The sequence below is a fragment of the Pundamilia nyererei genome, unplaced genomic scaffold (genome assembly GCF_000239375.1).
Source record: "Pundamilia nyererei isolate P.nyererei 1_Seehausen unplaced genomic scaffold, PunNye1.0 scaffold00010, whole genome shotgun sequence".
In the NCBI taxonomy this organism is placed as follows: Eukaryota; Metazoa; Chordata; class Actinopteri; order Cichliformes; family Cichlidae; genus Pundamilia; species Pundamilia nyererei.
The window spans coordinates 3,751,758-3,763,123 of NW_005187411.1; positions in this window are offsets into that span (position 1 = coordinate 3,751,758).

Genomic DNA, 11,366 nt, shown 5'->3' on the forward strand with positions numbered 1-11,366 from the left:
GATCCAGTCAGTACAATCAATCGCTTGCTTTGGAAAACAGCATATAACAAATAAAAAATAATAATTAAGCGCACTTGTTTCTTCAATTTATGCCCACAATGCAACATCATTCCTACAAATCCTCAGGACTTAAGGTGTGACACATTTAAATGAAAGAAAATACCGATTGAATTTGGCTAAATAGTACTTTAGTTTAGTTTAGTTTTTTTTTTTTTTAAATCTTGTATTTTTCCTTTTTTTTTTACAATTAAATCATGAATGCAACGTTTGAACACTATGCTTTATTGTAACTGAGCTTCCGAATCAATAAGTCAACTGAGTAATAACAAAATGTAAAAAAGAAATAACTTTTACAATTATTATGAAACTTCACAGCCTCGTTGCAAATTTCAAGTATTTTTTAAACTTTAGCTTTAAAAGGGTCTCAAAGACAAATCGTCACATCTATAAATATATAAAAACACGAAATTCAAGTTTTTCAGCCAACAGAAAATATCGTGAATGAAACTGTGTCAATCTAAACATGTTTGATACAACTTCCCCTCCTCCTTACCTGAGCTATCTTCAGTCATTGTATGAATGGAATTAACTAATTCTTTTTGCATATAACTGTTTAATTAACTAGCTGTCCTTGGTTGATTATCCCCTTGTTTTTATCCCCATTTAACTTGCTACGTTGTTGTAATAGGCGTTTTTGTCCATAGGGTGGCAGTGGTGCATCCTTTTGAACGTTGTGTAACGTTCATTCCTGGTCAAATGTATTTGCCCCAAAGCAGGTGTTAATAAGAAGATCAATATAAAATTTGAACCGAGGACAGACTCTTTCATCCGTGAGTGTTCTGTTGTGTGTAGAAAATTCAGCAATATTTATGTAACCCTGACAACCCAAACACCAATTACTAAGTGTAAACTTGTAGTAAAAATTAATTAAGCCAACCTCTGGGAGATTAGGCTTCTTGTTTTATTACTTTCATTCCCCGTCTCTGAAAACCTTATAAACTCCTACTTAAACCAGAGCGAGGATACAGTTCACCTCTCTTGACACCTGCCTCTTTTTTTTTTTTTGGGCAAATACAGTGAGCGCAGCGTTTTATCCTGACTGATTGGAGAAGAGAGTGCAGATTGACATGAGTAATAAATGCATGTGTGGGCTACAAACAGAGTAGGATTGTTTTCTATTCTGGTTGTTGATGCGGCACGCTGGCGTGTATTGATTAGGTTGTGAGAGTGTTCTGTTCTCTGAATCATTGCATTTCCATCTCCCTCCCTCTCTGTCCATGGTCAGAGCTTCTTCATCATCACAGTTTTATTACACGATGATACGGCTCCCTTCATTTCCTGTCTCACCAACAGCAATGCAACAACATAAGGGGAAAAAGGGTCTGCTTTTTGTGCCTGGGTGGATGAATGTGCATGAGAAAGCATAATCTGTCCTCTCCTCCCAAAGAAAGATAATAAGTGGAGTAGTTTTAGTCTTGTAATGACAAATTATCGGGAGTTTAAAGGGTGATTTTTTTCTCCATTTTAAACTTCCCAGTAATCTCTTCCTGTTTATCAACTTAAAACTTAGCCACACTCTTCTCTTCTCCCTTTTCCAGACTCTTCATTAGACAGCTCTTTGTGAGATCACCCTAATGTAAATTATTTAATTATTTGCTACAGTCACTGAACCTATTATACGGAGAGCTATGTAGCACAGTCAGTGAAGTGAGAGTTACCATAACACCAGGTTTTTTGTAAGAAAACTGTCCTGGAAAAAGAGGCTAATTAGGGGGCTGATCAACAAAAAGCTTGTTTATTTTTCCAGGAGAGGGAACAGAATGACAGGAGAGAGAAATGGGCCGCTTGTGATAATAGAAGAAGATTGCTTGAAAGGACAAAAGCGAATCGGTAGGTAGAAATGGCTTGGTTGACTGTAATCATTGTGCTTTATCACAGGTGCACGATCTCCATTGATAACACACAAATGTGTATTGATTATGTCACACAAGCTGGGACTCATATGCTGGTCTATTTACTTGCTTTCACCATGAAAGGGAACTGTGATTGTTCAGCAGGTTGATTAAGTGGGTAATTCATTTCATTTGGAATGAATCAGAATTAGTTTTGTGATCCTGTAAGTGCAACCACCAGCTCACAATTTCCCCTTTCACAGCAGGTTGAGTGCCTCAAACCAAAACCTGAATTCTCTTCTTAATGTTGTAAAAAGCTATCCAGTTAACTCGTATTATAAACAGAGTTTAATAATAACTAATGATTAAATGCAAAGTGGTTACAACTTCATGGTTCACTTTTATACCCTCATCCAGCCCAAACTATAAGTTCTATCAAAAAGGAAAGTTTTATGTATAATCTTAAAATTAGCGAGTCTGTCTCCTAAATCCAAACTGGGAGCTGGTTCCACCGGAAGATGGGCCTGAAACGTCCCATTCTGCTTTTGTAAACTCTAAGAACCACAAGCAAACCTGCAGTCAGAGAGGTGTTGGGATAATAAGCTGTCTTTAATATATGGTGTGCCCTAATTATTTGAGATTTAGCATGAGAGGAGAAGGGTTTCAAATTGAATTTTTAATTTAACTGGAAGTCAGTCAAGAAAAACGAAAATGGGTGAAACATGCTCTCTCTTTCTAATCCCCGTTAGTATTTGTACTGCGGCATTTTGGATCAACTGAAGGTTTTACTAAAAAGTCTTTAGTTGATCCTTTACTAAAAAGCTTAAAAGGAAAGACAGTAGTTATGGCAAAACGATAATGTATAAACCAGAGTATTGCATCGGGGCATACTTATGTTTAGCATGATGCAGCGCTCTCACACCATGAATAGTGGTAGCACCCCGCTGCCTTCAGTTTGCTTCAGCAGATGACTGGCTTGATGATTTTGAAAAAACAACATGTACCACCTGCTTCTGCAGCATCGTCCTCCGGGATTCAACTTTCTGGTTTCTTCAAGGTGACCTTTAACTCTTTTCACCTGTAGCTATTCTCCGCAGTCACTTTGTTGTTTCGTGCCATCTCCACTTGGTCTCAACTCATATTCTGCAGGCTATGGCTCATGCTGCGCCAGCGTCGACCTTTTTTCCTTTCCCGTGGGTTTTGGAGAGCTCTCCAGATAGCTTTTCCCTGGACTTTACCCTTTGCGTTTGTGTTTCTGCCTGATATCTGTCTTTTACAGAGATTTTATACACTACAGTTTTTATCAGCCAGCCTGAAAAGTTCACATAACATATTTTGGTTGATTTTATATCTAAAAAGTTTAGCTTCAACAAACAAACAACGTGATAATAATAATACTGACGCTCACATTGATACAAAAATCAAAAGTCAGGAGGTGATTTTGATAATATGATGAAAAATTACAGACTGGACCTTTAAGTAATGATGATAGCATGTGCCATATAAACAGAAACAACAACAACATTGTCAAGACATTAAAAAGGAAGGAATCTCAAATTTAAACAAATTTAAATATTAATGTTTGTAATTTGTGGAAGCAAAATGGACATTTTCAGTGAAGACAATGCAAAACATTTTCTCCAGAAATGAGTTTAATTGCAGGAAAGTAACATACATAGGTTTGGGGGCTTTTTTTTGTCCCTTTACACCACCGTGGCATGGCGTGGTTTCTGGCGTGGCTGCAGAGGAGGCGGACACACCTGACCTCGATCGGCTCATCATGCCTCCCATATTAAACGTGTCAGGACTGGAGGAGTTTTCTTGTTGTTGTTGTGTATGTGTGGCTGGCAGCTGAAAAGCTGCAGCTGAGTATTGGCCCAAAGAGCAGCAACCAGGAATAAAAAGTGCGTAAACCAGTGAAATATGTGGTCGGGTCTGTCATTCCTTTTACAAACACCAAAGTAGATTCCAAATCAAACAATCAATATGAAATCAACATGCAGCTTTAATTAATAAAGATACTGACACTAATAATGGTTGCCAGAAACATTTTGAATCCTCTTTCGGAGGAAAAGATATGGATGAACTTTGGAGCTGCAGACAAATGCATGACAGAGATTGCAAGAATTAAGAAATATATCTGGTTATAAAACATTTAAAACATCATCACATACATGAAGGATAAAAACAAAAACAGTCTAAATGGACTTGCTTCAGGTTAAACACATGCACTATCCTACACAAGACAAAAGCAGAATGATTTTCATATCGCTTTATGTCCTACACTTGGGCCTATGATCATCCCTTCTAGCTAAAGCCCTCTATGGCCATTCATGTCATGATAGTAGAAGCCATTGTACTGTAGCTATGGATGTACACAATCAGTCTATTAAATGTGTAAAGGTTAGCACACTGGCTAGTGTATATATAGTGTAGAAACCTTGGGTTTATTTAGCCATAGTCTATGCTACTTAGCAGCAGTAGTTGTATGTAGTCAGTGTCAAATATATTCCAGCTACGTTACCTCTCGACGGGAGGACAGCACGACCATATTCATATTTTTGATACTATTGATGCAAGGGAAGGGAAGAATGCAGCTGATTCCATCCATCCATTCTCTTACTACATTATACTGTATGTACTTAAAACAAAAGAAGAAAGATTAAATTCCATTTTATTTACATAGCACCAAGTCACCAAAAAAGTCACCTCAAGGCACATTATATTGCAAGACCCTACAATAATAGAAATCCCAATATTCCCATGACCCCCTTGACTGTGAATTCGGTGACAGCGGGAATGAAAAATAAGTTTTAACAGGAAGAAACCTCAGAAAGCAGTAAACTCAGGTAGGGAGCAGCCATCTGATGTAACCAGCTAGGGTTGAGGGGAGGCAGACAGAGTTTAAAAATAACTAATGATTAAATGCAATGTGGCTATTGCAGCAAAATACTGTCACACAAGACCAGAGGCACTTTTCTTTCTTTCTTTCTTTTTTTATTACCAGTTATTCTAGTTAGATTTTTCATAGTTTACTGAGCAAACCTGCATGTTACACAAGCAAAGACTGATATCTGGCAGCATGTGGTGCACAGTGCAACAAGGTTTCCTACTTTACTGCAGAATCTCCTTGTCAGTTTAATGGAAAGACAAGTATCTACATTTCCAAAAGCATCACCATCTGAATTGCTAAAATCACATACAGTAATACTGTTTGTGACTTGCTATCTCTTCTAAAAGGGGCGGTCAGTTTGAAGCCACAGCTGTCATCTCAGTGTTACTTTCACACAGACACTGACACTGTCAATCTTTGTTTGTAATGAAAGAGATACGTTTTGTTCAGTTTACGTTCCTGCTGTCCCGAGTCATTTCTCCAACTGCTTCAGCGAAAGAAGAGTGCGCTGCTCTCCACTGGGATGAAAACTGCCAGTTCTTCAACCCCATGGTGGACATCACGAATAAAGTTGAATTCTCTTTCATTATGCAGATCAGTCCTTTCTTTTATTTTTTGCCTCTGGCTCCCTTTATCTGTTAAAACCAAAAAATTGGAAAAGAAAGACTGATCAAAAAGGCTATAACAGCTGCAGCTGTCAGTGCCATAAAATGAGAAATAGAAAGAAAGAACAAAAAGGCGATGGCTCAGAGTAAAGACAGGAGGAACATTTTAATCAGATTCAACTGCTAAGACTTAACATAAAAGTTTTTCTGTCTTCTTTTCACAACAGTCAGTTGATTGTTTGGCACTCTTGAGACAGTTCAGTGTTTTCTTACGTGTATGTGACATTACTTGTTTACTTATATGGACGAAAGTACTGTGTCACATACACATTACACATACAGGAGCAGGTTGGCTGTGGAAACATGCCGTCAAGCTTGCACAGTTTTTCAGCTGATGTTAATGCCAGAGGAGATCTGGACCAATACAGACTTTCACACACTATGTGTCATGATGACTAGGGTGGACTCAAGGGCAGGAGTCAGAACTGTGCAGACAGAACAGGGTTTATTTACAGCAACAGGTGGAATATTTACATATGTACAGTGAGAGGGAGAAAAGGGGTCCAGGGATTCCAGGGGCAGCTCAATAAATAAATGTTTACATCTTCATGACATATGTTCACGTCTTTGCCCAATTCCATAAGTTACTATGCATAAAAACCATTCAGTGTCAGAATACATCATGTTAGTACCTGAAAAAAATAATCATCCGCTCTTACAGTAACTAGGTAGCTAGCATTAGCTAAGTTTCTCCCTCCTGCTGGCTGAAATTATGATCCCTTCCTTTTCACGCTGATTTTGGGTTGTGGAGCCACAATTGACTTTATGAAATGTCCCCACTTTTGCTATCAAATGTTTAATTTGGGTGAAGCACTGTATTCTAAACGTCCTTAAAAACATTCATATTGCTCTTCTCCAGGGACTATTAGTCATATCTCTTTAAATTCCATCATCAGAAATGTTAAACAATGACAAGATTTGAAGTTTCGGGCATTGTTCCACTTTCCTTCGGGTGTTTAATTTGAAATAAACCGATGCTTTCATGGTTTCAGTACACACTAGTACTGAGAGCAACGCATGAGTGTGCAAATTAAAAGAGACAGCTAACATTTAGCCTAACCCTGATTCTTTGAAAAATGCACACAGCAGACTTTAAGAGAACAGCAGCAAATCAAATATGCTCCAGTCAAGTAGTGAAAGTCTGCTTTGAGTAATTTCCTTAGAGAGAGCTTGTGATGGTTTATCTGTGGCTGCTGTGTTGGTGGGAAACGTGGACTTGTTGAAGGTTGTGTTACCATAGAAACAAAACAGGATAAAGGACAAGACAGGATGCCTTGCATATTTCCCCTTCAATGTTGCCTTCGAATGTTTTGTGATCCTAAACACCTTGTAAAATATTATTCCAGCTTGGATGGACTTTAGCATTTATAATTGTCTCATTTCATTACTTGACTTTTAGATTTAATGGTACCTTGACAAATGAGTGGGGAAACGTGTGGTTCATGATAGTGGCTTTTAAGAAAGCCTCAATTCTCTGGAGTTTCTATCTTGCTTTCATACCCCATATTTCATTAGAGATAAAGCTCGAGTGAAAAGCATGCTTCTGAAATGAAATACCACTGTCTCATTCAGTGAGTCAGTGGCTCCTCTGACTCCTCTCTTCTGCACCGCTGACTCTCTCAGAGCGACTTTGCTTTCCCGTTTTCCTCTATCCTATTCACATTTCTTCATCCTATCTCCTCCTCACACTATCCTCTGCATTCTCTCTCAGTCTCTGCCCCGTCCTCTCTGCTTGGGAGTTACTCAGGTCAGAAAATGAGCCAGCTGCCCAGGCTATAATCTGGGGAATACAGGCAGCTGAAGACCAAGACAGAGGTTGACAGAAAGGCCAGCTTTTCCTGGTTGATAAAAGGCTGTGCTCATGCCTCAAGTCAGATACCATCCAACCTGACCTATAAATGTGCTTGACCGTTAGAAAGAGAAATGCATCTTCATATCTAGAGAGACTCTATCGCCCAGAATGTGAAGTTCAAAATAACTTTGTAGAAGTAGAAATTTAAATTTGACTTTAAGACTCTGACCGACAGAAGAGATAATGCTGTATATTGGTTATTTTGAGGTTAACAAAATTCACCAATAACAGGAGAATAATAGGAAGCCTTCTTACATCAATCATCTGTCTGCAAATAAACAGCTCTTTGAATGGGTAATTGCATAATTGTGTGTGGGTGTTGTGGATCGCTAATGAGGGTTTTGTTAATTCATGCTTAAAACCTTTTATCACTGCAGTGAAATTGTTTTGTGGGAGTTTTTCACCTAAGCCCTGAGCACAGATTCAGAAATGTAAAATGTGATTCTTGCAAGGTATGGATTCACTTAATTAGCCTTTAATGGAGTATTTCAAAATATGCAGAGAAAAAAAAGAATTTTCTTTTGTCATTCTGCACTAATTAGTCCCTCAGTTATTTTTCAGGCAATACAGCGAGTATGGAAATTACTTACCATTTTATCTCGCTCCATGGTTGCATGGCAGCACTGTACAAAGACTGGAAATTAGGAGGATTTTTTTTTCTGTCGAAGTTAGGCAGAGAGGTAGTTCTTGGAGGATTTGTGTGCCCTTTAGGTAGCGCAATGATCTGATAAGTGTGTGTGTGTGTGCGCGCGCGCAATTTGGCTGCAAATGGTCAGGACTGTTCAGAATATTTCTTCCTGAGATGTCTTGTGTGCATGCTTTAAAGTTGGAAGACAAGAAGATTTTCTGGAATAATAACATCCAATAAATTCATTATTTCTACCTCAGTTATTTGAATTACTCATTTTTACTAGTCGCAGGTGTTTATAGGAATGGAAATCTTGGCTGTCAGTATGCTACAATTATGTAGCATGCTTCAAATATATCTGCATGACATGGTAAGTAGCAAAGAAAAGAATGTAAATATGATATCTTCTAGGATATCTTCTTCTGAAAAGAAAGCCTAAGGGAATAATGAATTTCCAACTGCTGCTGCCTGAGGTCTGAAAAAGAGGACATTTTTATTCCAGGATGAGTTTTCCGGAGGAGCAGCAGCAGCGATGAAGTATTTATTGGAGCTGTCACTGTCCAGCGTAGGAGGATCACTGTGGTTGGGTCGTCCACTCAGCACTGCAGTTGCAGGCATTATGTCCTATTATAATTAAATGAGAGCTGAAACTATAGCAGCTATTAGCAAAGACAGACATAATAGAGGCTATTTTTCTATAATATTGCCAAAAGCCATATATTTTTGGAGTGATCATTAATATCAGTTTTTATTAATATGAATTTCTATAGGTGAAGCTTTTTTCATATGAATATCAGAGATTCTGGCTCTGAATAATACATGCTATTATGAAGATTATTGCTTTTGGTTGTCGCAAAATCTTTATTTGTATTTATAAGGAGACCCAGTCTAAGAATGACAACACCAGATTAGTGAAGCTATTTGTTAATTGTGTGTGTATACAGTTTCATCTATGAGCAGAAAATAAATCACTTTGTCAATCTTTGTTCAGATAAATGTTTAAAAATGAGCATGTTTGCAGACTTATAAATATATATGATTTCCATGCTTCGTGTTGTTTAGGTTCACCCGTGGTTCATCTGCTCTAATCTAGGTAGATAATCTTGAACAGACAACCCTTGTGTTGTGTTTGTGTGTGCCTGTATATATGTGTGGTATTCCTGACTTCCCTTCGCCCTTCCACTTTCTCTCTCTACTCCTCTCACCTTAAAACCCAGCATTTTCTCTGCCAGGAACTCCTCATTGTGATTAACATTGTTGGGAGCACAAGCCTACACACTGTCACTGGAGAATTTTTTGTATTTCCTTAAGTGCATCAATCCTTCACTGTGTGTTTGTATCTGTGACCTGTATTCAGTATTGGTGTCCTTTGCTGTTGTTATGGTAGCTGACATTACTGTCTGGCATTGCCGTCACTGCGTAAACAGGTGGGTAGATTTAAAAAGGGGGTTTATAAGGTTAATGTGTACTTCCTTGGTGACTGTCCAATTCCTTCATGAAAGACTTTACCTGCCATGTGTTTTTTAATTGCTAAAACCCCAGTGACCAAAATGTTACAGTGACCTTTAGTCACCTTTAATATCATGACCTTTTCCTGTCCTGCATCTCAGAATCATCCAGAGGAGAGAATATCAAAGGTTAATTGTTGCATGACAATGTAAACCTGCAAGATCCACATTAGCGTATCCACTACAACTTAAAGGTAGGTAGATTTTGGACATCTCCGCTCTGAAAATCACAAAGGGAATTTTTTATCATTGAGATAGCAACAGAAATAATTTTTCTTCAAGTCTGTGAATTGCCAACACTTAAAAATTGACACGATTTTGTAAACGGACTCAGGCGCAGACCAGGAGACTTTTGCAGAAACTGATGTCACCGGGTGATTATATATATATAGCCTATATATATATACAAGGTGCTCGGGGAAGGGGTCCGGGGCTCTAGGGGGGAAGGGTCCAAAACCACACTCTGCTCTTTCAGCCAACAATCCCACTCTTTTCCCACTCCAGTCGCTCCTCTCGCTCACTCGGGGGTACAGGGACGGGTCTGGGGGGGAATCTTCGCACACACACAGAAAATCCAATTAGCACTAGATCATAGGGAAACTCACAGACTTAGGCAGATTGCTGAAGCACTAACGCGGGTGACTCAAAGTTCCAGCAATGAGTAGTGTAGGTCTGCCATCTTAAAAAGCCCTTTGATTGTAGTAACCAGCGCCAGGTGTGATGATGAGCACAGGTGTGTGGGCCAGGGGCGGAGCCCACAGTGAGCACCGCTGTGGCCGGTGAAAGAGGGAGAGAGAGAGAGAGAACACAAGATCAAAACACATGTTACCTAACATGGAATCAGCCGGTGAGGCACGGGGACCGTGACAAAAATGCCATTACACAACTGCATGTGTAATTGCTGACATTAGGGACAATATTCTTCACTGAAGCTCATTTTTTCTGTGAGGTGTATGTCATGCTCCTGGGTCATTTGACCCAGCATTTTGAGTTTTAATATATTTTGATATTTATGGTTTATGTTTAAACTCATTAGCTTATCTAAGTTCATTTCTATTTTGCCTATGCTGCCCTGTTATAGTTCATTGTTTATTAGATTCCCCTTGTGTCTTCACGCCTGTGTTTAAGTCTCCCTTGCCCTTCATGTGTGTCATGTGTGCATCTCATTATGTTTCCTGTTTTATTTTGAAGAGGTCTGGTGTCCCATGTTCATTGTGTTTAGGTTCACTTCCCTTGTGGCATCATTATGTTGATTCTAATCAGCTGTTTCCCCATGTTTCCACTTCCCCTCATCATCTCCTGTGTGTATTTAGTCTGTGTATTTTCATTCCTTCCTGGTCAGGTTGTCTGTTGAGTTCTCATCATGTTTCCATGCTTTCATGCCTCCAGGTTTTTCCAGGTTTTTCCATGTTAAAGGTTTTGTTCTTTGTCTATTGTGTTTAGCATTTAGTTTTTCCCAGTGTGCATCTGCCTTTTGTTTTGTACCTTTTCTTAGGTTGGTGTTAAGCAGCTTAACAGACAACAAATATTTTTCTGAAAATGGTTAGGTGTGGGGACTGAACTGAAAATGAGTAAAAAAGCAACCAAAGTCCAAAGAAAAAGCCTGGAGAACTACTCAACACGACTTAAATGACAAAAATGCCTGGCTTTTTTGAAGCTTAAGACTTTTGCACAGTACTGTAATTTGTTATAGCTGTGTGTGTGTCTTGCACTGTTACACTGCAGTTCTTTATACTCTAATCCTGCTTTAAAGAATTATCATCATCATGAGACTTTTTGTAACTCTGAAAACCCTTCAGGACCGGAGAATGAATCGCTGTATCACAGATCTTTGGAAAGCAGTACAAAGAAATAAAAGATCTTCAAAAAGCTCTATGAAGGTGTGCTTACTGAAAATTTACTCAAAGATTTGTAGCGTTTGTAGAATC